Below are 23,563 nucleotides of genomic sequence, written 5' to 3' on the forward strand. Positions count from 1 at the left end.
AAAACGCCATCACTTTGAATGGAGGAAGAGTATTTATTTTGCCCTCATGTGAGGAACATCCATCTACAGTGTTTTTCTATCTGCTGTGAAGTTCAAACAGGCTTATAGGCTGGCTGTGGCTGCGACCGGTGGCACAAAACAGCCAGAAAAACCATACGAGCAGCAAAGTGTGCACACACATCCGAGACCGTTTGCAGAAGCGCAGTTTGACCAGTGTCGTCTTTAAAAGGAAAGTTTTCAGAGCGCTTTCCGGCTTACGGCCATACTACCCTGAGAACGCCCGATCTCGTCCGATCTCGGAAGCTAAGCAGGGGCGGGCCTGGTTAGTACTTGGATGGGAGACCGCCTGGGAATACCAGGTGCTGTAAGCTTTTTAGGCTCTTGGCTTTCAGCAGAGGGCGCTGTTTCCCACTTCTTGGAAAACGCCATCACTTTGAATGGAGGAAGAGTATTTATTTTGCCCTCATGTGAGGAACATCCATCTACAGTATTTGTCTCTCTGCTGTGAAGTTCAAACAGGCTTATAGGCTGGCTGTGGCTGCGACCGGTGGCACAAAACAGCCAGAAAAACCATACGAGCAGCAAAGTGTGCACACACATCCGAGACCGTTTGCAGAAGCGCAGTTTGACCAGTGTCGTCTTTAAAAGGAAAGTTTTCAGAGAGCTTTCCGGCTTACGGCCATACTATCCTGAGAACGCCCGATCTCGTCCGATCTCGGAAGCTAAGCAGGGGCGGACCTGGTTAGTACTTGGATGGGAGACCGCCTGGGAATACCAGGTGCTGTAAGCTTTTTAGGCTCTTGGCTTTCAGCAGAGGGCGCTGTTTCCCACTTCTTGGAAAACGCCATCACTTTGAATGGAGGAAGAGTATTTATTTTGCCCTCATGTGAGGAACATCCATCTACAGTGTTTTTCTATCTGCTGTGAAGTTCAAACAGGCTTATAGGCTGGCTGTGGCTGCGACCGGTGGCACAAAACAGCCAGAAAAACCATACGAGCAGCAAAGTGTGCACACACATCCGAGACCGTTTGCAGAAGCGCAGTTTGACCAGTGTCGTCTTTAAAAGGAAAGTTTTCAGAGCGCTTTCCGGCTTACGGCCATACTACCCTGAGAACGCCCGATCTCGTCCGATCTCGGAAGCTAAGCAGGGGCGGGCCTGGTTAGTACTTGGATGGGAGACCGCCTGGGAATACCAGGTGCTGTAAGCTTTTTAGGCTCTTGGCTTTCAGCAGAGGGCGCTGTTTCCCACTTCTTGGAAAACGCCATCACTTTGAATGGAGGAAGAGTATTTATTTTGCCCTCATGTGAGGAACATCCATCTACAGTATTTGTCTCTCTGCTGTGAAGTTCAAACAGGCTTATAGGCTGGCTGTGGCTGCGACCGGTGGCACAAAACAGCCAGAAAAACCATACGAGCAGCAAAGTGTGCACACACATCCGAGACCGTTTGCAGAAGCGCAGTTTGACCAGTGTCGTCTTTAAAAGGAAAGTTTTCAGAGAGCTTTCCGGCTTACGGCCATACTATCCTGAGAAGGCCCGATCTCGTCCGATCTCGGAAGCTAAGCAGGGGCGGACCTGGTTAGTACTTGGATGGGAGACCGCCTGGGAATACCAGGTGCTGTAAGCTTTTTAGGCTCTTGGCTTTCAGCAGAGGGCGCTGTTTCCCACTTCTTGGAAAACGCCATCACTTTGAATGGAGGAAGAGTATTTATTTTGCCCTCATGTGAGGAACATCCATCTACAGTGTTTTTCTATCTGCTGTGAAGTTCAAACAGGCTTATAGGCTGGCTGTGGCTGCGACCGGTGGCACAAAACAGCCAGAAAAACCATACGAGCAGCAAAGTGTGCACACACATCCGAGACCGTTTGCAGAAGCGCAGTTTGACCAGTGTCGTCTTTAAAAGGAAAGTTTTCAGAGCGCTTTCCGGCTTACGGCCATACTACCCTGAGAACGCCCGATCTCGTCCGATCTCGGAAGCTAAGCAGGGGCGGGCCTGGTTAGTACTTGGATGGGAGACCGCCTGGGAATACCAGGTGCTGTAAGCTTTTTAGGCTCTTGGCTTTCAGCAGAGGGCGCTGTTTCCCACTTCTTGGAAAACGCCATCACTTTGAATGGAGGAAGAGTATTTATTTTGCCCTCATGTGAGGAACATCCATCTACAGTATTTGTCGCTCTGCTGTGAAGTTCAAACAGGCTTATAGGCTGGCTGTGGCTGCGACCGGTGGCACAAAACAGCCAGAAAAACCATACGAGCAGCAAAGTGTGCACACACATCCGAGACCGTTTGCAGAAGCGCAGTTTGACCAGTGTCGTCTTTAAAAGGAAAGTTTTCAGAGAGCTTTCCGGCTTACGGCCATACTATCCTGAGAACGCCCGATCTCGTCCGATCTCGGAAGCTAAGCAGGGGCGGACCTGGTTAGTACTTGGATGGGAGACCGCCTGGGAATACCAGGTGCTGTAAGCTTTTTAGGCTCTTGGCTTTCAGCAGAGGGCGCTGTTTCCCACTTCTTGGAAAACGCCATCACTTTGAATGAAGGAAGAGTATTTATTTTGCCCTCATGTGAGGAACATCCATCTACAGTATTTGTCTCTCTGCTGTGAAGTTCAAACAGGCTTATAGGCTGGCTGTGGCTGCGACCGGTGGCACAAAACAGCCAGAAAAACCATACGAGCAGCAAAGTGTGCACACACATCCGAGACCGTTTGCAGAAGCGCAGTTTGACCAGTGTCGTCTTTAAAAGGAAAGTTTTCAGAGAGCTTTCCGGCTTACGGCCATACTATCCTGAGAACGCCCGATCTCGTCCGATCTCGGAAGCTAAGCAGGGGCGGACCTGGTTAGTACTTGGATGGGAGACCGCCTGGGAATACCAGGTGCTGTAAGCTTTTTAGGCTCTTGGCTTTCAGCAGAGGGCGCTGTTTCCCACTTCTTGGAAAACGCCATCACTTTGAATGGAGGAAGAGTATTTATTTTGCCCTCATGTGAGGAACATCCATCTATTTGTCTCTCTGCTGTGAAGTTCAAACAGGCCTATAGGCTGGCTGTGGCTGCGACCGGTGGCACAAAACAGCCAGAAAAACCATACAAGCAGCAAAGTGTGCACACACATCCGAGACCGTTTGCAGAAGCGCAATTTGACCAGTGTCGTCTTTAAAAGGAAAGTTTTCAGAGAGCTTTCCGGCTTACGGCCACACTACCCTGAGAACGCCCGATCTCGTCCGATCTCGGAAGCTAAGCAGGGGCGGGCCTGGTTAGTACTTGGATGGGAGACCGCCTGGGAATACCAGGTGCTGTAAGCTTTTTAGGCTCTTGGCTTTCAGCAGAGGGCGCTGTTTCCCACTTCTTGGAAAACGCCATCACTTTGAATGGAGGAAGAGTATTTATTTTGCCCTCATGTGAGGAACATCCATCTACAGTGTTTTTCTATCTGCTGTGAAGTTCAAACAGGCTTATAGGCTGGCTGTGGCTGCGACCGGTGGCACAAAACAGCCAGAAAAACCATACGAGCAGCAAAGTGTGCACACACATCCGAGACCGTTTGCAGAAGCGCAGTTTGACCAGTGTCGTCTTTAAAAGGAAAGTTTTCAGAGCGCTTTCCGGCTTACGGCCATACTACCCTGAGAACGCCCGATCTCGTCCGATCTCGGAAGCTAAGCAGGGGCGGGCCTGGTTAGTACTTGGATGGGAGACCGCCTGGGAATACCAGGTGCTGTAAGCTTTTTAGGCTCTTGGCTTTCAGCAGAGGGCGCTGTTTCCCACTTCTTGGAAAACGCCATCACTTTGAATGGAGGAAGAGTATTTATTTTGCCCTCATGTGAGGAACATCCATCTACAGTATTTGTCTCTCTGCTGTGAAGTTCAAACAGGCTTATAGGCTGGCTGTGGCTGCGACCGGTGGCACAAAACAGCCAGAAAAACCATACGAGCAGCAAAGTGTGCACACACATCCGAGACCGTTTGCAGAAGCGCAGTTTGACCAGTGTCGTCTTTAAAAGGAAAGTTTTCAGAGAGCTTTCCGGCTTACGGCCATATTATCCTGAGAACGCCCGATCTCGTCCGATCTCGGAAGCTAAGCAGGGGCGGACCTGGTTAGTACTTGGATGGGAGACCGCCTGGGAATACCAGGTGCTGTAAGCTTTTTAGGCTCTTGGCTTTCAGCAGAGGGCGCTGTTTCCCACTTCTTGGAAAACGCCATCACTTTGAATGGAGGAAGAGTATTTATTTTGCCCTCATGTGAGGAACATCCATCTACAGTATTTGTCTCTCTGCTGTGAAGTTCAAACAGGCTTATAGGCTGGCTGTGGCTGCGACCGGTGGCACAAAACAGCCAGAAAAACCATACGAGCAGCAAAGTGTGCACACACATCCGAGACCGTTTGCAGAAGCGCAGTTTGACCAGTGTCGTCTTTAAAAGGAAAGTTTTCAGAGAGCTTTCCGGCTTACGGCCATACTATCCTGAGAACGCCCGATCTCGTCCGATCTCGGAAGCTAAGCAGGGGCGGACCTGGTTAGTACTTGGATGGGAGACCGCCTGGGAATACCAGGTGCTGTAAGCTTTTTAGGCTCTTGGCTTTCAGCAGAGGGCGCTGTTTCCCACTTCTTGGAAAACGCCATCACTTTGAATGGAGGAAGAGTATTTATTTTGCCCTCATGTGAGGAACATCCATCTACAGTATTTGTCTCTCTGCTGTGAAGTTCAAACAGGCTTATAGGCTGGCTGTGGCTGCGACCGGTGGCACAAAACAGCCAGAAAAACCATACGAGCAGCAAAGTGTGCACACACATCCGAGACCGTTTGCAGAAGCGCAGTTTGACCAGTGTCGTCTTTAAAAGGAAAGTTTTCAGAGCGCTTTCCGGCTTACGGCCATACTACCCTGAGAACGCCCGATCTCGTCCGATCTCGGAAGCTAAGCAGGGGCGGGCCTGGTTAGTACTTGGATGGGAGACCGCCTGGGAATACCAGGTGCTGTAAGCTTTTTAGGCTCTTGGCTTTCAGCAGAGGGCGCTGTTTCCCACTTCTTGGAAAACGCCATCACTTTGAATGGAGGAAGAGTATTTATTTTGCCCTCATGTGAGGAACATCCATCTACAGTATTTGTCTCTCTGCTGTGAAGTTCAAACAGGCTTATAGGCTGGCTGTGGCTGCGACCGGTGGCACAAAACAGCCAGAAAAACCATACGAGCAGCAAAGTGTGCACACACATCCGAGACCGTTTGCAGAAGCGCAGTTTGACCAGTGTCGTCTTTAAAAGGAAAGTTTTCAGAGAGCTTTCCGGCTTACGGCCATACTATCCTGAGAACGCCCGATCTCGTCCGATCTCGGAAGCTAAGCAGGGGCGGACCTGGTTAGTACTTGGATGGGAGACCGCCTGGGAATACCAGGTGCTGTAAGCTTTTTAGGCTCTTGGCTTTCAGCAGAGGGCGCTGTTTCCCACTTCTTGGAAAACGCCATCACTTTGAATGGAGGAAGAGTATTTATTTTGCCCTCATGTGAGGAACATCCATCTACAGTGTTTTTCTATCTGCTGTGAAGTTCAAACAGGCTTATAGGCTGGCTGTGGCTGCGACCGGTGGCACAAAACAGCCAGAAAAACCATACGAGCAGCAAAGTGTGCACACACATCCGAGACCGTTTGCAGAAGCGCAGTTTGACCAGTGTCGTCTTTAAAAGGAAAGTTTTCAGAGCGCTTTCCGGCTTACGGCCATACTACCCTGAGAACGCCCGATCTCGTCCGATCTCGGAAGCTAAGCAGGGGCGGGCCTGGTTAGTACTTGGATGGGAGACCGCCTGGGAATACCAGGTGCTGTAAGCTTTTTAGGCTCTTGGCTTTCAGCAGAGGGCGCTGTTTCCCACTTCTTGGAAAACGCCATCACTTTGAATGGAGGAAGAGTATTTATTTTGCCCTCATGTGAGGAACATCCATCTACAGTATTTGTCTCTCTGCTGTGAAGTTCAAACAGGCTTATAGGCTGGCTGTGGCTGCGACCGGTGGCACAAAACAGCCAGAAAAACCATACGAGCAGCAAAGTGTGCACACACATCCGAGACCGTTTGCAGAAGCGCAGTTTGACCAGTGTCGTCTTTAAAAGGAAAGTTTTCAGAGAGCTTTCCGGCTTACGGCCATACTATCCTGAGAACGCCCGATCTCGTCCGATCTCGGAAGCTAAGCAGGGGCGGACCTGGTTAGTACTTGGATGGGAGACCGCCTGGGAATACCAGGTGCTGTAAGCTTTTTAGGCTCTTGGCTTTCAGCAGAGGGCGCTGTTTCCCACTTCTTGGAAAACGCCATCACTTTGAATGGAGGAAGAGTATTTATTTTGCCCTCATGTGAGGAACATCCATCTACAGTGTTTTTCTATCTGCTGTGAAGTTCAAACAGGCTTATAGGCTGGCTGTGGCTGCGACCGGTGGCACAAAACAGCCAGAAAAACCATACGAGCAGCAAAGTGTGCACACACATCCGAGACCGTTTGCAGAAGCGCAGTTTGACCAGTGTCGTCTTTAAAAGGAAAGTTTTCAGAGAGCTTTCCGGCTTACGGCCATACTATCCTGAGAAGGCCCGATCTCGTCCGATCTCGGAAGCTAAGCAGGGGCGGACCTGGTTAGTACTTGGATGGGAGACCGCCTGGGAATACCAGGTGCTGTAAGCTTTTTAGGCTCTTGGCTTTCAGCAGAGGGCGCTGTTTCCCACTTCTTGGAAAACGCCATCACTTTGAATGGAGGAAGAGTATTTATTTTGCCCTCATGTGAGGAACATCCATCTACAGTGTTTTTCTATCTGCTGTGAAGTTCAAACAGGCTTATAGGCTGGCTGTGGCTGCGACCGGTGGCACAAAACAGCCAGAAAAACCATACGAGCAGCAAAGTGTGCACACACATCCGAGACCGTTTGCAGAAGCGCAGTTTGACCAGTGTCGTCTTTAAAAGGAAAGTTTTCAGAGCGCTTTCCGGCTTACGGCCATACTACCCTGAGAACGCCCGATCTCGTCCGATCTCGGAAGCTAAGCAGGGGCGGGCCTGGTTAGTACTTGGATGGGAGACCGCCTGGGAATACCAGGTGCTGTAAGCTTTTTAGGCTCTTGGCTTTCAGCAGAGGGCGCTGTTTCCCACTTCTTGGAAAACGCCATCACTTTGAATGGAGGAAGAGTATTTATTTTGCCCTCATGTGAGGAACATCCATCTACAGTATTTGTCGCTCTGCTGTGAAGTTCAAACAGGCTTATAGGCTGGCTGTGGCTGCGACCGGTGGCACAAAACAGCCAGAAAAACCATACGAGCAGCAAAGTGTGCACACACATCCGAGACCGTTTGCAGAAGCGCAGTTTGACCAGTGTCGTCTTTAAAAGGAAAGTTTTCAGAGAGCTTTCCGGCTTACGGCCATACTATCCTGAGAACGCCCGATCTCGTCCGATCTCGGAAGCTAAGCAGGGGCGGACCTGGTTAGTACTTGGATGGGAGACCGCCTGGGAATACCAGGTGCTGTAAGCTTTTTAGGCTCTTGGCTTTCAGCAGAGGGCGCTGTTTCCCACTTCTTGGAAAACGCCATCACTTTGAATGGAGGAAGAGTATTTATTTTGCCCTCATGTGAGGAACATCCATCTACAGTATTTGTCTCTCTGCTGTGAAGTTCAAACAGGCTTATAGGCTGGCTGTGGCTGCGACCGGTGGCACAAAACAGCCAGAAAAACCATACGAGCAGCAAAGTGTGCACACACATCCGAGACCGTTTGCAGAAGCGCAGTTTGACCAGTGTCGTCTTTAAAAGGAAAGTTTTCAGAGAGCTTTCCGGCTTACGGCCATACTATCCTGAGAACGCCCGATCTCGTCCGATCTCGGAAGCTAAGCAGGGGCGGACCTGGTTAGTACTTGGATGGGAGACCGCCTGGGAATACCAGGTGCTGTAAGCTTTTTAGGCTCTTGGCTTTCAGCAGAGGGCGCTGTTTCCCACTTCTTGGAAAACGCCATCACTTTGAATGGAGGAAGAGTATTTATTTTGCCCTCATGTGAGGAACATCCATCTATTTGTCTCTCTGCTGTGAAGTTCAAACAGGCCTATAGGCTGGCTGTGGCTGCGACCGGTGGCACAAAACAGCCAGAAAAACCATACAAGCAGCAAAGTGTGCACACACATCCGAGACCGTTTGCAGAAGCGCAATTTGACCAGTGTCGTCTTTAAAAGGAAAGTTTTCAGAGAGCTTTCCGGCTTACGGCCACACTACCCTGAGAACGCCCGATCTCGTCCGATCTCGGAAGCTAAGCAGGGGCGGGCCTGGTTAGTACTTGGATGGGAGACCGCCTGGGAATACCAGGTGCTGTAAGCTTTTTAGGCTCTTGGCTTTCAGCAGAGGGCGCTGTTTCCCACTTCTTGGAAAACGCCATCACTTTGAATGGAGGAAGAGTATTTATTTTGCCCTCATGTGAGGAACATCCATCTACAGTGTTTTTCTATCTGCTGTGAAGTTCAAACAGGCTTATAGGCTGGCTGTGGCTGCGACCGGTGGCACAAAACAGCCAGAAAAACCATACGAGCAGCAAAGTGTGCACACACATCCGAGACCGTTTGCAGAAGCGCAGTTTGACCAGTGTCGTCTTTAAAAGGAAAGTTTTCAGAGCGCTTTCCGGCTTACGGCCATACTACCCTGAGAACGCCCGATCTCGTCCGATCTCGGAAGCTAAGCAGGGGCGGGCCTGGTTAGTACTTGGATGGGAGACCGCCTGGGAATACCAGGTGCTGTAAGCTTTTTAGGCTCTTGGCTTTCAGCAGAGGGCGCTGTTTCCCACTTCTTGGAAAACGCCATCACTTTGAATGGAGGAAGAGTATTTATTTTGCCCTCATGTGAGGAACATCCATCTACAGTATTTGTCTCTCTGCTGTGAAGTTCAAACAGGCTTATAGGCTGGCTGTGGCTGCGACCGGTGGCACAAAACAGCCAGAAAAACCATACGAGCAGCAAAGTGTGCACACACATCCGAGACCGTTTGCAGAAGCGCAGTTTGACCAGTGTCGTCTTTAAAAGGAAAGTTTTCAGAGAGCTTTCCGGCTTACGGCCATACTATCCTGAGAACGCCCGATCTCGTCCGATCTCGGAAGCTAAGCAGGGGCGGACCTGGTTAGTACTTGGATGGGAGACCGCCTGGGAATACCAGGTGCTGTAAGCTTTTTAGGCTCTTGGCTTTCAGCAGAGGGCGCTGTTTCCCACTTCTTGGAAAACGCCATCACTTTGAATGGAGGAAGAGTATTTATTTTGCCCTCATGTGAGGAACATCCATCTACAGTATTTGTCTCTCTGCTGTGAAGTTCAAACAGGCTTATAGGCTGGCTGTGGCTGCGACCGGTGGCACAAAACAGCCAGAAAAACCATACGAGCAGCAAAGTGTGCACACACATCCGAGACCGTTTGCAGAAGCGCAGTTTGACCAGTGTCGTCTTTAAAAGGAAAGTTTTCAGAGAGCTTTCCGGCTTACGGCCATACTATCCTGAGAACGCCCGATCTCGTCCGATCTCGGAAGCTAAGCAGGGGCGGACCTGGTTAGTACTTGGATGGGAGACCGCCTGGGAATACCAGGTGCTGTAAGCTTTTTAGGCTCTTGGCTTTCAGCAGAGGGCGCTGTTTCCCACTTCTTGGAAAACGCCATCACTTTGAATGGAGGAAGAGTATTTATTTTGCCCTCATGTGAGGAACATCCATCTATTTGTCTCTCTGCTGTGAAGTTCAAACAGGCCTATAGGCTGGCTGTGGCTGCGACCGGTGGCACAAAACAGCCAGAAAAACCATACAAGCAGCAAAGTGTGCACACACATCCGAGACCGTTTGCAGAAGCGCAATTTGACCAGTGTCGTCTTTAAAAGGAAAGTTTTCAGAGAGCTTTCCGGCTTACGGCCATACTACCCTGAGAACGCCCGATCTCGTCCGATCTCGGAAGCTAAGCAGGGGCGGGCCTGGTTAGTACTTGGATGGGAGACCGCCTGGGAATACCAGGTGCTGTAAGCTTTTTAGGCTCTTGGCTTTCAGCAGAGGGCGCTGTTTCCCACTTCTTGGAAAACGCCATCACTTTGAATGGAGGAAGAGTATTTATTTTGCCCTCATGTGAGGAACATCCATCTACAGTGTTTTTCTATCTGCTGTGAAGTTCAAACAGGCTTATAGGCTGGCTGTGGCTGCGACCGGTGGCACAAAACAGCCAGAAAAACCATACGAGCAGCAAAGTGTGCACACACATCCGAGACCGTTTGCAGAAGCGCAGTTTGACCAGTGTCGTCTTTAAAAGGAAAGTTTTCAGAGCGCTTTCCGGCTTACGGCCATACTACCCTGAGAACGCCCGATCTCGTCCGATCTCGGAAGCTAAGCAGGGGCGGGCCTGGTTAGTACTTGGATGGGAGACCGCCTGGGAATACCAGGTGCTGTAAGCTTTTTAGGCTCTTGGCTTTCAGCAGAGGGCGCTGTTTCCCACTTCTTGGAAAACGCCATCACTTTGAATGGAGGAAGAGTATTTATTTTGCCCTCATGTGAGGAACATCCATCTACAGTATTTGTCTCTCTGCTGTGAAGTTCAAACAGGCTTATAGGCTGGCTGTGGCTGCGACCGGTGGCACAAAACAGCCAGAAAAACCATACGAGCAGCAAAGTGTGCACACACATCCGAGACCGTTTGCAGAAGCGCAGTTTGACCAGTGTCGTCTTTAAAAGGAAAGTTTTCATAGAGCTTTCCGGCTTACGGCCATACTATCCTGAGAACGCCCGATCTCGTCCGATCTCGGAAGCTAAGCAGGGGCGGACCTGGTTAGTACTTGGATGGGAGACCGCCTGGGAATACCAGGTGCTGTAAGCTTTTTAGGCTCTTGGCTTTCAGCAGAGGGCGCTGTTTCCCACTTCTTGGAAAACGCCATCACTTTGAATGGAGGAAGAGTATTTATTTTGCCCTCATGTGAGGAACATCCATCTACAGTATTTGTCTCTCTGCTGTGAAGTTCAAACAGGCTTATAGGCTGGCTGTGGCTGCGACCGGTGGCACAAAACAGCCAGAAAAACCATACGAGCAGCAAAGTGTGCACACACATCCGAGACCGTTTGCAGAAGCGCAGTTTGACCAGTGTCGTCTTTAAAAGGAAAGTTTTCAGAGAGCTTTCCGGCTTACGGCCATACTATCCTGAGAACGCCCGATCTCGTCCGATCTCGGAAGCTAAGCAGGGGCGGACCAGGTTAGTACTTGGATGGGAGACCGCCTGGGAATACCAGGTGCTGTAAGCTTTTTAGGCTCTTGGCTTTCAGCAGAGGGCGCTGTTTCCCACTTCTTGGAAAACGCCATCACTTTGAATGGAGGAAGAGTATTTATTTTGCCCTCATGTGAGGAACATCCATCTATTTGTCTCTCTGCTGTGAAGTTCAAACAGGCCTATAGGCTGGCTGTGGCTGCGACCGGTGGCACAAAACAGCCAGAAAAACCATACAAGCAGCAAAGTGTGCACACACATCCGAGACCGTTTGCAGAAGCGCAATTTGACCAGTGTCGTCTTTAAAAGGAAAGTTTTCAGAGAGCTTTCCGGCTTACGGCCATACTACCCTGAGAACGCCCGATCTCGTCCGATCTCGGAAGCTAAGCAGGGGCGGGCCTGGTTAATACTTGGATGGGAGACCGCCTGGGAATACCAGGTGCTGTAAGCTTTTTAGGCTCTTGGCTTTCAGCAGAGGGCGCTGTTTCCCACTTCTTGGAAAACGCCATCACTTTGAATGGAGGAAGAGTATTTATTTTGCCCTCATGTGAGGACAATCCATCTACAGTGTTTTTCTATCTGCTGTGAAGTTCAAACAGGCTTATAGGCTGGCTGTGGCTGCGACCGGTGGCACAAAACAGCCAGAAAAACCATACGAGCAGCAAAGTGTGCACACACATCCGAGACCGTTTGCAGAAGCGCAGTTTGACCAGTGTCGTCTTTAAAAGGAAAGTTTTCAGAGAGCTGTCCGGCTTACGGCCATACTACCCTGAGAACGCCCGATCTCGTCCGATCTCGGAAGCTAAGCAGGGGCGGGCCTGGTTAGTACTTGGATGGGAGACCGCCTGGGAATACCAGGTGCTGTAAGCTTTTTAGGCTCTTGGCTTTCAGCAGAGGGCGCTGTTTCCCACTTCTTGGAAAACGCCATCACTTTGAATGGAGGAAGAGTATTTATTTTGCCCTCATGTGAGGAACATCCATCTACAGTGTTTTTCTATCTGCTGTGAAGTTCAAACAGGCTTATAGGCTGGCTGTGGCTGCGACCGGTGGCACAAAACAGCCAGAAAAACCATACGAGCAGCAAAGTGTGCACACACATCCGAGACCGTTTGCAGAAGCGCAGTTTGACCAGTGTCGTCTTTAAAAGGAAAGTTTTCAGAGCGCTTTCCGGCTTACGGCCATACTACCCTGAGAACGCCCGATCTCGTCCGATCTCGGAAGCTAAGCAGGGGCGGGCCTGGTTAGTACTTGGATGGGAGACCGCCTGGGAATACCAGGTGCTGTAAGCTTTTTAGGCTCTTGGCTTTCAGCAGAGGGCGCTGTTTCCCACTTCTTGGAAAACGCCATCACTTTGAATGGAGGAAGAGTATTTATTTTGCCCTCATGTGAGGAACATCCATCTACAGTATTTGTCTCTCTGCTGTGAAGTTCAAACAGGCTTATAGGCTGGCTGTGGCTGCGACCGGTGGCACAAAACAGCCAGAAAAACCATACGAGCAGCAAAGTGTGCACACACATCCGAGACCGTTTGCAGAAGCGCAGTTTGACCAGTGTCGTCTTTAAAAGGAAAGTTTTCATAGAGCTTTCCGGCTTACGGCCATACTATCCTGAGAACGCCCGATCTCGTCCGATCTCGGAAGCTAAGCAGGGGCGGACCTGGTTAGTACTTGGATGGGAGACCGCCTGGGAATACCAGGTGCTGTAAGCTTTTTAGGCTCTTGGCTTTCAGCAGAGGGCGCTGTTTCCCACTTCTTGGAAAACGCCATCACTTTGAATGGAGGAAGAGTATTTATTTTGCCCTCATGTGAGGAACATCCATCTACAGTATTTGTCTCTCTGCTGTGAAGTTCAAACAGGCTTATAGGCTGGCTGTGGCTGCGACCGGTGGCACAAAACAGCCAGAAAAACCATACGAGCAGCAAAGTGTGCACACACATCCGAGACCGTTTGCAGAAGCGCAGTTTGACCAGTGTCGTCTTTAAAAGGAAAGTTTTCAGAGAGCTTTCCGGCTTACGGCCATACTATCCTGAGAACGCCCGATCTCGTCCGATCTTGGAAGCTAAGCAGGGGCGGACCAGGTTAGTACTTGGATGGGAGACCGCCTGGGAATACCAGGTGCTGTAAGCTTTTTAGGCTCTTGGCTTTCAGCAGAGGGCGCTGTTTCCCACTTCTTGGAAAACGCCATCACTTTGAATGGAGGAAGAGTATTTATTTTGCCCTCATGTGAGGAACATCCATCTATTTGTCTCTCTGCTGTGAAGTTCAAACAGGCCTATAGGCTGGCTGTGGCTGCGACCGGTGGCACAAAACAGCCAGAAAAACCATACAAGCAGCAAAGTGTGCACACACATCCGAGACCGTTTGCAGAAGCGCAATTTGACCAGTGTCGTCTTTAAAAGGAAAGTTTTCAGAGAGCTTTCCGGCTTACGGCCATACTACCCTGAGAACGCCCGATCTCGTCCGATCTCGGAAGCTAAGCAGGGGCGGGCCTGGTTAATACTTGGATGGGAGACCGCCTGGGAATACCAGGTGCTGTAAGCTTTTTAGGCTCTTGGCTTTCAGCAGAGGGCGCTGTTTCCCACTTCTTGGAAAACGCCATCACTTTGAATGGAGGAAGAGTATTTATTTTGCCCTCATGTGAGGAACATCCATCTACAGTGTTTTTCTATCTGCTGTGAAGTTCAAACAGGCTTATAGGCTGGCTGTGGCTGCGACCGGTGGCACAAAACAGCCAGAAAAACCATACGAGCAGCAAAGTGTGCACACACATCCGAGACCGTTTGCAGAAGCGCAGTTTGACCAGTGTCGTCTTTAAAAGGAAAGTTTTCAGAGAGCTTTCCGGCTTACGGCCATACTACCCTGAGAACGCCCGATCTCGTCCGATCTCGGAAGCGAAGCAGGGGAGACCGCCTGGGAATACCAGGTGCTGTAAGCTTTTTAGGCTCTTGGCTTTCAGCAGAGGGCGCTGTTTCCCACTTCTTGGAAAACGCCATCACTTTGAATGGAGGAAGAGTATTTATTTTGCCCTCATGTGAGGAACATCCATCTACAGTATTTGTCTCTCTGCTGTGAAGTTCAAACAGGCTTATAGGCTGGCTGTGGCTGCGACCGGTGGCACAAAACAGCCAGAAAAACCATACGAGCAGCAAAGTGTGCACACACATCCGAGACCGTTTGCAGAAGCGCAGTTTGACCAGTGTCGTCTTTAAAAGGAAAGTTTTCAGAGAGCTTTCCGGCTTACGGCCATACTATCCTGAGAACGCCCGATCTCGTCCGATCTCGGAAGCTAAGCAGGGGCGGACCAGGTTAGTACTTGGATGGGAGACCGCCTGGGAATACCAGGTGCTGTAAGCTTTTTAGGCTCTTGGCTTTCAGCAGAGGGCGCTGTTTCCCACTTCTTGGAAAACGCCATCACTTTGAATGGAGGAAGAGTATTTATTTTGCCCTCATGTGAGGAACATCCATCTATTTGTCTCTCTGCTGTGAAGTTCAAACAGGCCTATAGGCTGGCTGTGGCTGCGACCGGTGGCACAAAACAGCCAGAAAAACCATACAAGCAGCAAAGTGTGCACACACATCCGAGACCGTTTGCAGAAGCGCAATTTGACCAGTGTCGTCTTTAAAAGGAAAGTTTTCAGAGAGCTTTCCGGCTTACGGCCATACTACCCTGAGAACGCCCGATCTCGTCCGATCTCGGAAGCTAAGCAGGGGCGGGCCTGGTTAATACTTGGATGGGAGACCGCCTGGGAATACCAGGTGCTGTAAGCTTTTTAGGCTCTTGGCTTTCAGCAGAGGGCGCTGTTTCCCACTTCTTGGAAAACGCCATCACTTTGAATGGAGGAAGAGTATTTATTTTGCCCTCATGTGAGGACAATCCATCTACAGTGTTTTTCTATCTGCTGTGAAGTTCAAACAGGCTTATAGGCTGGCTGTGGCTGCGACCGGTGGCACAAAACAGCCAGAAAAACCATACGAGCAGCAAAGTGTGCACACACATCCGAGACCGTTTGCAGAAGCGCAGTTTGACCAGTGTCGTCTTTAAAAGGAAAGTTTTCAGAGAGCTGTCCGGCTTACGGCCATACTACCCTGAGAACGCCCGATCTCGTCCGATCTCGGAAGCTAAGCAGGGGCGGGCCTGGTTAGTACTTGGATGGGAGACCGCCTGGGAATACCAGGTGCTGTAAGCTTTTTAGGCTCTTGGCTTTCAGCAGAGGGCGCTGTTTCCCACTTCTTGGAAAACGCCATCACTTTGAATGGAGGAAGAGTATTTATTTTGCCCTCATGTGAGGAACATCCATCTACAGTGTTTTTCTATCTGCTGTGAAGTTCAAACAGGCTTATAGGCTGGCTGTGGCTGCGACCGGTGGCACAAAACAGCCAGAAAAACCATACGAGCAGCAAAGTGTGCACACACATCCGAGACCGTTTGCAGAAGCGCAGTTTGACCAGTGTCGTCTTTAAAAGGAAAGTTTTCAGAGCGCTTTCCGGCTTACGGCCATACTACCCTGAGAACGCCCGATCTCGTCCGATCTCGGAAGCTAAGCAGGGGCGGGCCTGGTTAGTACTTGGATGGGAGACCGCCTGGGAATACCAGGTGCTGTAAGCTTTTTAGGCTCTTGGCTTTCAGCAGAGGGCGCTGTTTCCCACTTCTTGGAAAACGCCATCACTTTGAATGGAGGAAGAGTATTTATTTTGCCCTCATGTGAGGACAATCCATCTACAGTGTTTTTCTATCTGCTGTGAAGTTCAAACAGGCTTATAGGCTGGCTGTGGCTGCGACCGGTGGCACAAAACAGCCAGAAAAACCATACGAGCAGCAAAGTGTGCACACACATCCGAGACCGTTTGCAGAAGCGCAGTTTGACCAGTGTCGTCTTTAAAAGGAAAGTTTTCAGAGAGCTTTCCGGCTTACGGCCATACTATCCTGAGAACGCCCGATCTCGTCCGATCTTGGAAGCTAAGCAGGGGCGGACCTGGTTAGTACTTGGATGGGAGACCGCCTGGGAATACCAGGTGCTGTAAGCTTTTTAGGCTCTTGGCTTTCAGCAGAGGGCGCTGTTTCCCACTTCTTGGAAAACGCCATCACTTTGAATGGAGGAAGAGTATTTATTTTGCCCTCATGTGAGGAACATCCATCTACAGTGTTTTTCTATCTGCTGTGAAGTTCAAACAGGCTTATAGGCTGGCTGTGGCTGCGACCGGTGGCACAAAACAGCCAGAAAAACCATACGAGCAGCAAAGTGTGCACACACATCCGAGACCGTTTGCAGAAGCGCAGTTTGACCAGTGTCGTCTTTAAAAGGAAAGTTTTCAGAGCGCTTTCCGGCTTACGGCCATACTACCCTGAGAACGCCCGATCTCGTCCGATCTCGGAAGCTAAGCAGGGGCGGGCCTGGTTAGTACTTGGATGGGAGACCGCCTGGGAATACCAGGTGCTGTAAGCTTTTTAGGCTCTTGGCTTTCAGCAGAGGGCGCTGTTTCCCACTTCTTGGAAAACGCCATCACTTTGAATGGAGGAAGAGTATTTATTTTGCCCTCATGTGAGGAACATCCATCTACAGTGTTTTTCTATCTGCTGTGAAGTTCAAACAGGCTTATAGGCTGGCTGTGGCTGCGACCGGTGGCACAAAACAGCCAGAAAAACCATACGAGCAGCAAAGTGTGCACACACATCCGAGACCGTTTGCAGAAGCGCAGTTTGACCAGTGTCGTCTTTAAAAGGAAAGTTTTCAGAGCGCTTTCCGGCTTACGGCCATACTACCCTGAGAACGCCCGATCTCGTCCGATCTCGGAAGCTAAGCAGGGGCGGGCCTGGTTAGTACTTGGATGGGAGACCGCCTGGGAATACCAGGTGCTGTAAGCTTTTTAGGCTCTTGGCTTTCAGCAGAGGGCGCTGTTTCCCACTTCTTGGAAAACGCCATCACTTTGAATGGAGGAAGAGTATTTATTTTGCCCTCATGTGAGGACAATCCATCTACAGTGTTTTTCTATCTGCTGTGAAGTTCAAACAGGCTTATAGGCTGGCTGTGGCTGCGACCGGTGGCACAAAACAGCCAGAAAAACCATACGAGCAGCAAAGTGTGCACACACATCCGAGACCGTTTGCAGAAGCGCAGTTTGACCAGTGTCGTCTTTAAAAGGAAAGTTTTCAGAGAGCTGTCCGGCTTACGGCCATACTACCCTGAGAACGCCCGATCTCGTCCGATCTCGGAAGCTAAGCAGGGGCGGGCCTGGTTAGTACTTGGATGGGAGACCGCCTGGGAATACCAGGTGCTGTAAGCTTTTTAGGCTCTTGGCTTTCAGCAGAGGGCGCTGTTTCCCACTTCTTGGAAAACGCCATCACTTTGAATGGAGGAAGAGTATTTATTTTGCCCTCATGTGAGGAACATCCATCTACAGTGTTTTTCTATCTGCTGTGAAGTTCAAACAGGCTTATAGGCTGGCTGTGGCTGCGACCGGTGGCACAAAACAGCCAGAAAAACCATACGAGCAGCAAAGTGTGCACACACATCCGAGACCGTTTGCAGAAGCGCAGTTTGACCAGTGTCGTCTTTAAAAGGAAAGTTTTCAGAGCGCTTTCGGGCTTACGGCCATACTACCCTGAGAACGCCCGATCTCGTCCGATCTCGGAAGCTAAGCAGGGGCGGGCCTGGTTAGTACTTGGATGGGAGACCGCCTGGGAATACCAGGTGCTGTAAGCTTTTTAGGCTCTTGGCTTTCAGCAGAGGGCGCTGTTTCCCACTTCTTGGAAAACGCCATCACTTTGAATGGAGGAAGAGTATTTATTTTGCCCTCATGTGAGGAACATCCATCTACAGTGTTTTTCTATCTGCTGTGAAGTTCAAACAGGCTTATAGGCTGGCTGTGGCTGCGACCGGTGGCACAAAACAGCCAGAAAAACCATACGAGCAGCAAAGTGTGCACACACATCCGAGACCGTTTGCAGAAGCGCAGTTTGACCAGTGTCGTCTTTAAAAGGAAAGTTTTCAGAGAGCTTTCCGGCTTACGGCCATACTACCCTGAGAACGCCCGATCTCGTCCGATCTCGGAAGCTAAGCAGGGGAGACCGCCTGGGAATACCAGGTGCTGTAAGCTTTTTAGGCTCTTGGCTTTCAGCAGAGGGCGCTGTTTCCCACTTCTTGGAAAACGCCATCACTTTGAATGGAGGAAGAGTATTTATTTTGCCCTCATGTGAGGAACATCCATCTACAGTGTTTTTCTATCTGCTGTGAAGTTCAAACAGGCTTATAGGCTGGCTGTGGCTGCGACCGGTGGCACAAAACAGCCAGAAAAACCATACGAGCAGCAAAGTGTGCACACACATCCGAGACCGTTTGCAGAAGCGCAGTTTGACCAGTGTCGTCTTTAAAAGGAAAGTTTTCAGAGCGCTTTCCGGCTTACGGCCATACTACCCTGAGAACGCCCGATCTCGTCCGATCTCGGAAGCTAAGCAGGGGCGGGCCTGGTTAGTACTTGGATGGGAGACCGCCTGGGAATACCAGGTGCTGTAAGCTTTTTAGGCTCTTGGCTTTCAGCAGAGGGCGCTGTTTCCCACTTCTTGGAAAACGCCATCACTTTGAATGGAGGAAGAGTATTTATTTTGCCCTCATGTGAGGACAATCCATCTACAGTGTTTTTCTATCTGCTGTGAAGTTCAAACAGGCTTATAGGCTGGCTGTGGCTGCGACCGGTGGCACAAAACAGCCAGAAAAACCATACGAGCAGCAAAGTGTGCACACACATCCGAGACCGTTTGCAGAAGCGCAGTTTGACCAGTGTCGTCTTTAAAAGGAAAGTTTTCAGAGAGCTGTCCGGCTTACGGCCATACTACCCTGAGAACGCCCGATCTCGTCCGATCTCGGAAGCTAAGCAGGGGCGGGCCTGGTTAGTACTTGGATGGGAGACCGCCTGGGAATACCAGGTGCTGTAAGCTTTTTAGGCTCTTGGCTTTCAGCAGAGGGCGCTGTTTCCCACTTCTTGGAAAACGCCATCACTTTGAATGGAGGAAGAGTATTTATTTTGCCCTCATGTGAGGAACATCCATCTACAGTGTTTTTCTATCTGCTGTGAAGTTCAAACAGGCTTATAGGCTGGCTGTGGCTGCGACCGGTGGCACAAAACAGCCAGAAAAACCATACGAGCAGCAAAGTGTGCACACACATCCGAGACCGTTTGCAGAAGCGCAGTTTGACCAGTGTCGTCTTTAAAAGGAAAGTTTTCAGAGCGCTTTCCGGCTTACGGCCATACTACCCTGAGAACGCCCGATCTCGTCCGATCTCGGAAGCTAAGCAGGGGCGGGCCTGGTTAGTACTTGGATGGGAGACCGCCTGGGAATACCAGGTGCTGTAAGCTTTTTAGGCTCTTGGCTTTCAGCAGAGGGCGCTGTTTCCCACTTCTTGGAAAACGCCATCACTTTGAATGGAGGAAGAGTATTTATTTTGCCCTCATGTGAGGAACATCCATCTACAGTGTTTTTCTATCTGCTGTGAAGTTCAAACAGGCTTATAGGCTGGCTGTGGCTGCGACCGGTGGCACAAAACAGCCAGAAAAACCATACGAGCAGCAAAGTGTGCACACACATCCGAGACCGTTTGCAGAAGCGCAGTTTGACCAGTGTCGTCTTTAAAAGGAAAGTTTTCAGAGAGCTTTCCGGCTTACGGCCATACTACCCTGAGAACGCCCGATCTCGTCCGATCTCGGAAGCTAAGCAGGGGAGACCGCCTGGGAATACCAGGTGCTGTAAGCTTTTTAGGCTCTTGGCTTTCAGCAGAGGGCGCTGTTTCCCACTTCTTGGAAAACGCCATCACTTTGAATGGAGGAAGAGTATTTATTTTGCCCTCATGTGAGGAACATCCATCTACAGTGTTTTTCTATCTGCTGTGAAGTTCAAACAGGCTTATAGGCTGGCTGTGGCTGCGACCGGTGGCACAAAACAGCCAGAAAAACCATACGAGCAGCAAAGTGTGCACACACATCCGAGACCGTTTGCAGAAGCGCAGTTTGACCAGTGTCGTCTTTAAAAGGAAAGTTTTCAGAGCGCTTTCCGGCTTACGGCCATACTACCCTGAGAACGCCCGATCTCGTCCGATCTCGGAAGCTAAGCAGGGGCGGGCCTGGTTAGTACTTGGATGGGAGACCGCCTGGGAATACCAGGTGCTGTAAGCTTTTTAGGCTCTTGGCTTTCAGCAGAGGGCGCTGTTTCCCACTTCTTGGAAAACGCCATCACTTTGAATGGAGGAAGAGTATTTATTTTGCCCTCATGTGAGGAACATCCATCTACAGTGTTTTTCTATCTGCTGTGAAGTTCAAACAGGCTTATAGGCTGGCTGTGGCTGCGACCGGTGGCACAAAACAGCCAGAAAAACCATACGAGCAGCAAAGTGTGCACACACATCCGAGACCGTTTGCAGAAGCGCAGTTTGACCAGTGTCGTCTTTAAAAGGAAAGTTTTCAGAGAGCTTTCCGGCTTACGGCCATACTACCCTGAGAACGCCCGATCTCGTCCGATCTCGGAAGCTAAGCAGGGGAGACCGCCTGGGAATACCAGGTGCTGTAAGCTTTTTAGGCTCTTGGCTTTCAGCAGAGGGCGCTGTTTCCCACTTCTTGGAAAACGCCATCACTTTGAATGGAGGAAGAGTATTTATTTTGCCCTCATGTGAGGAACATCCATCTACAGTGTTTTTCTATCTGCTGTGAAGTTCAAACAGGCTTATAGGCTGGCTGTGGCTGCGACCGGTGGCACAAAACAGCCAGAAAAACCATACGAGCAGCAAAGTGTGCACACACATCCGAGACCGTTTGCAGAAGCGCAGTTTGACCAGTGTCGTCTTTAAAAGGAAAGTTTTCAGAGCGCTTTCCGTCTTACGGCCATACTACCCTGAGAACGCCCGATCTCGTCCGATCTCGGAAGCTAAGCAGGGGCGGGCCTGGTTAGTACTTGGATGGGAGACCGCCTGGGAATACCAGGTGCTGTAAGCTTTTTAGGCTCTTGGCTTTCAGCAGAGGGCGCTGTTTCCCACTTCTTGGAAAACGCCATCACTTTGAATGGAGGAAGAGTATTTATTTTGCCCTCATGTGAGGAACATCCATCTACAGTATTTGTCTCTCTGCTGTGAAGTTCAAACAGGCTTATAGGCTGGCTGTGGCTGCGACCGGTGGCACAAAACAGCCAGAAAAACCATACGAGCAGCAAAGTGTGCACACACATCCGAGACCGTTTGCAGAAGCGCAGTTTGACCAGTGTCGTCTTTAAAAGGAAAGTTTTCAGAGAGCTTTCCGGCTTACGGCCATACTATCCTGAGAACGCCCGATCTCGTCCGATCTCGGAAGCTAAGCAGGGGCGGACCTGGTTAGTACTTGGATGGGAGACCGCCTGGGAATACCAGGTGCTGTAAGCTTTTTAGGCTCTTGGCTTTCAGCAGAGGGCGCTGTTTCCCACTTCTTGGAAAACGCCATCACTTTGAATGGAGGAAGAGTATTTATTTTGCCCTCATGTGAGGAACATCCATCTACAGTATTTGTCTCTCTGCTGTGAAGTTCAAACAGGCTTATAGGCTGGCTGTGGCTGCGACCGGTGGCACAAAACAGCCAGAAAAACCATACGAGCAGCAAAGTGTGCACACACATCCGAGACCGTTTGCAGAAGCGCAGTTTGACCAGTGTCGTCTTTAAAAGGAAAGTTTTCAGAGAGCTTTCCGGCTTACGGCCATACTATCCTGAGAACGCCCGATCTCGTCCGATCTCGGAAGCTAAGCAGGGGCGGACCAGGTTAGTACTTGGATGGGAGACCGCCTGGGAATACCAGGTGCTGTAAGCTTTTTAGGCTCTTGGCTTTCAGCAGAGGGCGCTGTTTCCCACTTCTTGGAAAACGCCATCACTTTGAATGGAGGAAGAGTATTTATTTTGCCCTCATGTGAGGAACATCCATCTACAGTATTTGTCTCTCTGCTGTGAAGTTCAAACAGGCTTATAGGCTGGCTGTGGCTGCGACCGGTGGCACAAAACAGCCAGAAAAACCATACGAGCAGCAAAGTGTGCACACACATCCGAGACCGTTTGCAGAAGCGCAGTTTGACCAGTGTCGTCTTTAAAAGGAAAGTTTTCAGAGCGCTTTCCGGCTTACGGCCATACTACCCTGAGAACGCCCGATCTCGTCCGATCTCGGAAGCTAAGCAGGGGCGGGCCTGGTTAGTACTTGGATGGGAGACCGCCTGGGAATACCAGGTGCTGTAAGCTTTTTAGGCTCTTGGCTTTCAGCAGAGGGCGCTGTTTCCCACTTCTTGGAAAACGCCATCACTTTGAATGGAGGAAGAGTATTTATTTTGCCCTCATGTGAGGAACATCCATCTACAGTGTTTTTCTATCTGCTGTGAAGTTCAAACAGGCTTATAGGCTGGCTGTGGCTGCGACCGGTGGCACAAAACAGCCAGAAAAACCATACGAGCAGCAAAGTGTGCACACACATCCGAGACCGTTTGCAGAAGCGCAGTTTGACCAGTGTCGTCTTTAAAAGGAAAGTTTTCAGAGCGCTTTCCGGCTTACGGCCATACTACCCTGAGAACGCCCGATCTCGTCCGATCTCGGAAGCTAAGCAGGGGCGGGCCTGGTTAGTACTTGGATGGGAGACCGCCTGGGAATACCAGGTGCTGTAAGCTTTTTAGGCTCTTGGCTTTCAGCAGAGGGCGCTGTTTCCCACTTCTTGGAAAACGCCATCACTTTGAATGGAGGAAGAGTATTTATTTTGCCCTCATGTGAGGACAATCCATCTACAGTGTTTTTCTATCTGCTGTGAAGTTCAAACAGGCTTATAGGCTGGCTGTGGCTGCGACCGGTGGCACAAAACAGCCAGAAAAACCATACGAGCAGCAAAGTGTGCACACACATCCGAGACCGTTTGCAGAAGCGCAGTTTGACCAGTGTCGTCTTTAAAAGGAAAGTTTTCAGAGAGCTGTCCGGCTTACGGCCATACTACCCTGAGAACGCCCGATCTCGTCCGATCTCGGAAGCTAAGCAGGGGCGGGCCTGGTTAGTACTTGGATGGGAGACCGCCTGGGAATACCAGGTGCTGTAAGCTTTTTAGGCTCTTGGCTTTCAGCAGAGGGCGCTGTTTCCCACTTCTTGGAAAACGCCATCACTTTGAATGGAGGAAGAGTATTTATTTTGCCCTCATGTGAGGAACATCCATCTACAGTGTTTTTCTATCTGCTGTGAAGTTCAAACAGGCTTATAGGCTGGCTGTGGCTGCGACCGGTGGCACAAAACAGCCAGAAAAACCATACGAGCAGCAAAGTGTGCACACACATCCGAGACCGTTTGCAGAAGCGCAGTTTGACCAGTGTCGTCTTTAAAAG

General features: G+C 50.3%; 52 non-coding genes across 52 annotated transcripts; all 52 read left to right on the forward strand.

The window, feature by feature from the left end:
* The first annotated feature begins 252 nt into the window (after nt 1–252).
* Nucleotides 253–371, forward strand: LOC129184102 (5S ribosomal RNA). Its single transcript, XR_008571492.1, has one exon. It is a non-coding gene; the product is annotated as a 5S ribosomal RNA (ribosomal RNA).
* A 300-nt stretch (nt 372–671) lies between these two features.
* LOC129183720 (5S ribosomal RNA) lies at nt 672–790 on the forward strand. Its single transcript, XR_008571132.1, has one exon. It is a non-coding gene; the product is annotated as a 5S ribosomal RNA (ribosomal RNA).
* Nucleotides 791–1,090: 300 nt separating this feature from the next.
* LOC129184104 (5S ribosomal RNA) lies at nt 1,091–1,209 on the forward strand. The gene has a single exon (XR_008571494.1). It is a non-coding gene; the product is annotated as a 5S ribosomal RNA (ribosomal RNA).
* Nucleotides 1,210–1,509: 300 nt separating this feature from the next.
* Nucleotides 1,510–1,628, forward strand: LOC129183993 (5S ribosomal RNA). The gene has a single exon (XR_008571399.1). It is a non-coding gene; the product is annotated as a 5S ribosomal RNA (ribosomal RNA).
* Nucleotides 1,629–1,928: 300 nt separating this feature from the next.
* Nucleotides 1,929–2,047, forward strand: LOC129184105 (5S ribosomal RNA). The gene has a single exon (XR_008571495.1). It is a non-coding gene; the product is annotated as a 5S ribosomal RNA (ribosomal RNA).
* Nucleotides 2,048–2,347: 300 nt separating this feature from the next.
* Nucleotides 2,348–2,466, forward strand: LOC129183721 (5S ribosomal RNA). The gene has a single exon (XR_008571133.1). It is a non-coding gene; the product is annotated as a 5S ribosomal RNA (ribosomal RNA).
* A 300-nt stretch (nt 2,467–2,766) lies between these two features.
* Nucleotides 2,767–2,885, forward strand: LOC129183722 (5S ribosomal RNA). Its single transcript, XR_008571134.1, has one exon. It is a non-coding gene; the product is annotated as a 5S ribosomal RNA (ribosomal RNA).
* Nucleotides 2,886–3,180: 295 nt separating this feature from the next.
* On the forward strand, nt 3,181–3,299 carry LOC129183558 (5S ribosomal RNA). The gene has a single exon (XR_008570973.1). It is a non-coding gene; the product is annotated as a 5S ribosomal RNA (ribosomal RNA).
* Nucleotides 3,300–3,599: 300 nt separating this feature from the next.
* Nucleotides 3,600–3,718, forward strand: LOC129184106 (5S ribosomal RNA). The gene has a single exon (XR_008571496.1). It is a non-coding gene; the product is annotated as a 5S ribosomal RNA (ribosomal RNA).
* A 300-nt stretch (nt 3,719–4,018) lies between these two features.
* Nucleotides 4,019–4,137, forward strand: LOC129183959 (5S ribosomal RNA). Its single transcript, XR_008571365.1, has one exon. It is a non-coding gene; the product is annotated as a 5S ribosomal RNA (ribosomal RNA).
* Nucleotides 4,138–4,437: 300 nt separating this feature from the next.
* LOC129183723 (5S ribosomal RNA) lies at nt 4,438–4,556 on the forward strand. Its single transcript, XR_008571135.1, has one exon. It is a non-coding gene; the product is annotated as a 5S ribosomal RNA (ribosomal RNA).
* A 300-nt stretch (nt 4,557–4,856) lies between these two features.
* LOC129184107 (5S ribosomal RNA) lies at nt 4,857–4,975 on the forward strand. The gene has a single exon (XR_008571497.1). It is a non-coding gene; the product is annotated as a 5S ribosomal RNA (ribosomal RNA).
* Nucleotides 4,976–5,275: 300 nt separating this feature from the next.
* LOC129183724 (5S ribosomal RNA) lies at nt 5,276–5,394 on the forward strand. Its single transcript, XR_008571136.1, has one exon. It is a non-coding gene; the product is annotated as a 5S ribosomal RNA (ribosomal RNA).
* Nucleotides 5,395–5,694: 300 nt separating this feature from the next.
* LOC129184108 (5S ribosomal RNA) lies at nt 5,695–5,813 on the forward strand. Its single transcript, XR_008571498.1, has one exon. It is a non-coding gene; the product is annotated as a 5S ribosomal RNA (ribosomal RNA).
* A 300-nt stretch (nt 5,814–6,113) lies between these two features.
* Nucleotides 6,114–6,232, forward strand: LOC129183725 (5S ribosomal RNA). The gene has a single exon (XR_008571137.1). It is a non-coding gene; the product is annotated as a 5S ribosomal RNA (ribosomal RNA).
* Nucleotides 6,233–6,532: 300 nt separating this feature from the next.
* LOC129183994 (5S ribosomal RNA) lies at nt 6,533–6,651 on the forward strand. Its single transcript, XR_008571400.1, has one exon. It is a non-coding gene; the product is annotated as a 5S ribosomal RNA (ribosomal RNA).
* Nucleotides 6,652–6,951: 300 nt separating this feature from the next.
* Nucleotides 6,952–7,070, forward strand: LOC129184109 (5S ribosomal RNA). Its single transcript, XR_008571499.1, has one exon. It is a non-coding gene; the product is annotated as a 5S ribosomal RNA (ribosomal RNA).
* Nucleotides 7,071–7,370: 300 nt separating this feature from the next.
* On the forward strand, nt 7,371–7,489 carry LOC129183726 (5S ribosomal RNA). Its single transcript, XR_008571138.1, has one exon. It is a non-coding gene; the product is annotated as a 5S ribosomal RNA (ribosomal RNA).
* Nucleotides 7,490–7,789: 300 nt separating this feature from the next.
* Nucleotides 7,790–7,908, forward strand: LOC129183727 (5S ribosomal RNA). Its single transcript, XR_008571139.1, has one exon. It is a non-coding gene; the product is annotated as a 5S ribosomal RNA (ribosomal RNA).
* Nucleotides 7,909–8,203: 295 nt separating this feature from the next.
* LOC129183559 (5S ribosomal RNA) lies at nt 8,204–8,322 on the forward strand. Its single transcript, XR_008570974.1, has one exon. It is a non-coding gene; the product is annotated as a 5S ribosomal RNA (ribosomal RNA).
* Nucleotides 8,323–8,622: 300 nt separating this feature from the next.
* Nucleotides 8,623–8,741, forward strand: LOC129184110 (5S ribosomal RNA). The gene has a single exon (XR_008571500.1). It is a non-coding gene; the product is annotated as a 5S ribosomal RNA (ribosomal RNA).
* Nucleotides 8,742–9,041: 300 nt separating this feature from the next.
* LOC129183729 (5S ribosomal RNA) lies at nt 9,042–9,160 on the forward strand. Its single transcript, XR_008571141.1, has one exon. It is a non-coding gene; the product is annotated as a 5S ribosomal RNA (ribosomal RNA).
* Nucleotides 9,161–9,460: 300 nt separating this feature from the next.
* LOC129183730 (5S ribosomal RNA) lies at nt 9,461–9,579 on the forward strand. Its single transcript, XR_008571142.1, has one exon. It is a non-coding gene; the product is annotated as a 5S ribosomal RNA (ribosomal RNA).
* A 295-nt stretch (nt 9,580–9,874) lies between these two features.
* LOC129184111 (5S ribosomal RNA) lies at nt 9,875–9,993 on the forward strand. Its single transcript, XR_008571501.1, has one exon. It is a non-coding gene; the product is annotated as a 5S ribosomal RNA (ribosomal RNA).
* A 300-nt stretch (nt 9,994–10,293) lies between these two features.
* LOC129184112 (5S ribosomal RNA) lies at nt 10,294–10,412 on the forward strand. Its single transcript, XR_008571502.1, has one exon. It is a non-coding gene; the product is annotated as a 5S ribosomal RNA (ribosomal RNA).
* A 300-nt stretch (nt 10,413–10,712) lies between these two features.
* Nucleotides 10,713–10,831, forward strand: LOC129183731 (5S ribosomal RNA). The gene has a single exon (XR_008571143.1). It is a non-coding gene; the product is annotated as a 5S ribosomal RNA (ribosomal RNA).
* Nucleotides 10,832–11,131: 300 nt separating this feature from the next.
* On the forward strand, nt 11,132–11,250 carry LOC129183606 (5S ribosomal RNA). The gene has a single exon (XR_008571020.1). It is a non-coding gene; the product is annotated as a 5S ribosomal RNA (ribosomal RNA).
* Nucleotides 11,251–11,545: 295 nt separating this feature from the next.
* Nucleotides 11,546–11,664, forward strand: LOC129183653 (5S ribosomal RNA). Its single transcript, XR_008571069.1, has one exon. It is a non-coding gene; the product is annotated as a 5S ribosomal RNA (ribosomal RNA).
* A 300-nt stretch (nt 11,665–11,964) lies between these two features.
* On the forward strand, nt 11,965–12,083 carry LOC129184113 (5S ribosomal RNA). Its single transcript, XR_008571503.1, has one exon. It is a non-coding gene; the product is annotated as a 5S ribosomal RNA (ribosomal RNA).
* A 300-nt stretch (nt 12,084–12,383) lies between these two features.
* LOC129184115 (5S ribosomal RNA) lies at nt 12,384–12,502 on the forward strand. The gene has a single exon (XR_008571505.1). It is a non-coding gene; the product is annotated as a 5S ribosomal RNA (ribosomal RNA).
* A 300-nt stretch (nt 12,503–12,802) lies between these two features.
* LOC129183732 (5S ribosomal RNA) lies at nt 12,803–12,921 on the forward strand. The gene has a single exon (XR_008571144.1). It is a non-coding gene; the product is annotated as a 5S ribosomal RNA (ribosomal RNA).
* Nucleotides 12,922–13,221: 300 nt separating this feature from the next.
* On the forward strand, nt 13,222–13,340 carry LOC129183958 (5S ribosomal RNA). The gene has a single exon (XR_008571364.1). It is a non-coding gene; the product is annotated as a 5S ribosomal RNA (ribosomal RNA).
* A 295-nt stretch (nt 13,341–13,635) lies between these two features.
* LOC129183654 (5S ribosomal RNA) lies at nt 13,636–13,754 on the forward strand. Its single transcript, XR_008571070.1, has one exon. It is a non-coding gene; the product is annotated as a 5S ribosomal RNA (ribosomal RNA).
* A 694-nt stretch (nt 13,755–14,448) lies between these two features.
* LOC129183607 (5S ribosomal RNA) lies at nt 14,449–14,567 on the forward strand. Its single transcript, XR_008571021.1, has one exon. It is a non-coding gene; the product is annotated as a 5S ribosomal RNA (ribosomal RNA).
* A 295-nt stretch (nt 14,568–14,862) lies between these two features.
* LOC129183656 (5S ribosomal RNA) lies at nt 14,863–14,981 on the forward strand. The gene has a single exon (XR_008571071.1). It is a non-coding gene; the product is annotated as a 5S ribosomal RNA (ribosomal RNA).
* A 300-nt stretch (nt 14,982–15,281) lies between these two features.
* LOC129184116 (5S ribosomal RNA) lies at nt 15,282–15,400 on the forward strand. Its single transcript, XR_008571506.1, has one exon. It is a non-coding gene; the product is annotated as a 5S ribosomal RNA (ribosomal RNA).
* Nucleotides 15,401–15,700: 300 nt separating this feature from the next.
* LOC129184117 (5S ribosomal RNA) lies at nt 15,701–15,819 on the forward strand. The gene has a single exon (XR_008571507.1). It is a non-coding gene; the product is annotated as a 5S ribosomal RNA (ribosomal RNA).
* A 300-nt stretch (nt 15,820–16,119) lies between these two features.
* LOC129183961 (5S ribosomal RNA) lies at nt 16,120–16,238 on the forward strand. The gene has a single exon (XR_008571367.1). It is a non-coding gene; the product is annotated as a 5S ribosomal RNA (ribosomal RNA).
* Nucleotides 16,239–16,538: 300 nt separating this feature from the next.
* LOC129184118 (5S ribosomal RNA) lies at nt 16,539–16,657 on the forward strand. Its single transcript, XR_008571508.1, has one exon. It is a non-coding gene; the product is annotated as a 5S ribosomal RNA (ribosomal RNA).
* Nucleotides 16,658–16,957: 300 nt separating this feature from the next.
* On the forward strand, nt 16,958–17,076 carry LOC129184119 (5S ribosomal RNA). Its single transcript, XR_008571509.1, has one exon. It is a non-coding gene; the product is annotated as a 5S ribosomal RNA (ribosomal RNA).
* Nucleotides 17,077–17,376: 300 nt separating this feature from the next.
* Nucleotides 17,377–17,495, forward strand: LOC129184120 (5S ribosomal RNA). Its single transcript, XR_008571510.1, has one exon. It is a non-coding gene; the product is annotated as a 5S ribosomal RNA (ribosomal RNA).
* Nucleotides 17,496–17,795: 300 nt separating this feature from the next.
* Nucleotides 17,796–17,914, forward strand: LOC129184121 (5S ribosomal RNA). The gene has a single exon (XR_008571511.1). It is a non-coding gene; the product is annotated as a 5S ribosomal RNA (ribosomal RNA).
* A 694-nt stretch (nt 17,915–18,608) lies between these two features.
* Nucleotides 18,609–18,727, forward strand: LOC129184122 (5S ribosomal RNA). Its single transcript, XR_008571512.1, has one exon. It is a non-coding gene; the product is annotated as a 5S ribosomal RNA (ribosomal RNA).
* Nucleotides 18,728–19,027: 300 nt separating this feature from the next.
* LOC129184123 (5S ribosomal RNA) lies at nt 19,028–19,146 on the forward strand. The gene has a single exon (XR_008571513.1). It is a non-coding gene; the product is annotated as a 5S ribosomal RNA (ribosomal RNA).
* Nucleotides 19,147–19,446: 300 nt separating this feature from the next.
* On the forward strand, nt 19,447–19,565 carry LOC129184124 (5S ribosomal RNA). Its single transcript, XR_008571514.1, has one exon. It is a non-coding gene; the product is annotated as a 5S ribosomal RNA (ribosomal RNA).
* A 694-nt stretch (nt 19,566–20,259) lies between these two features.
* Nucleotides 20,260–20,378, forward strand: LOC129184127 (5S ribosomal RNA). Its single transcript, XR_008571516.1, has one exon. It is a non-coding gene; the product is annotated as a 5S ribosomal RNA (ribosomal RNA).
* Nucleotides 20,379–21,072: 694 nt separating this feature from the next.
* Nucleotides 21,073–21,191, forward strand: LOC129183541 (5S ribosomal RNA). The gene has a single exon (XR_008570958.1). It is a non-coding gene; the product is annotated as a 5S ribosomal RNA (ribosomal RNA).
* A 300-nt stretch (nt 21,192–21,491) lies between these two features.
* On the forward strand, nt 21,492–21,610 carry LOC129183733 (5S ribosomal RNA). The gene has a single exon (XR_008571145.1). It is a non-coding gene; the product is annotated as a 5S ribosomal RNA (ribosomal RNA).
* A 300-nt stretch (nt 21,611–21,910) lies between these two features.
* LOC129183608 (5S ribosomal RNA) lies at nt 21,911–22,029 on the forward strand. Its single transcript, XR_008571022.1, has one exon. It is a non-coding gene; the product is annotated as a 5S ribosomal RNA (ribosomal RNA).
* Nucleotides 22,030–22,329: 300 nt separating this feature from the next.
* On the forward strand, nt 22,330–22,448 carry LOC129184128 (5S ribosomal RNA). Its single transcript, XR_008571517.1, has one exon. It is a non-coding gene; the product is annotated as a 5S ribosomal RNA (ribosomal RNA).
* Nucleotides 22,449–22,748: 300 nt separating this feature from the next.
* On the forward strand, nt 22,749–22,867 carry LOC129184129 (5S ribosomal RNA). Its single transcript, XR_008571518.1, has one exon. It is a non-coding gene; the product is annotated as a 5S ribosomal RNA (ribosomal RNA).
* A 300-nt stretch (nt 22,868–23,167) lies between these two features.
* On the forward strand, nt 23,168–23,286 carry LOC129184130 (5S ribosomal RNA). Its single transcript, XR_008571519.1, has one exon. It is a non-coding gene; the product is annotated as a 5S ribosomal RNA (ribosomal RNA).
* The last annotated feature ends 277 nt before the right edge of the window (nt 23,287–23,563 follow it).

The sequence above is a fragment of the Dunckerocampus dactyliophorus genome, chromosome 6, assembly GCF_027744805.1.
Source record: "Dunckerocampus dactyliophorus isolate RoL2022-P2 chromosome 6, RoL_Ddac_1.1, whole genome shotgun sequence".
NCBI classification, from domain to species: Eukaryota; Metazoa; Chordata; class Actinopteri; order Syngnathiformes; family Syngnathidae; genus Dunckerocampus; species Dunckerocampus dactyliophorus.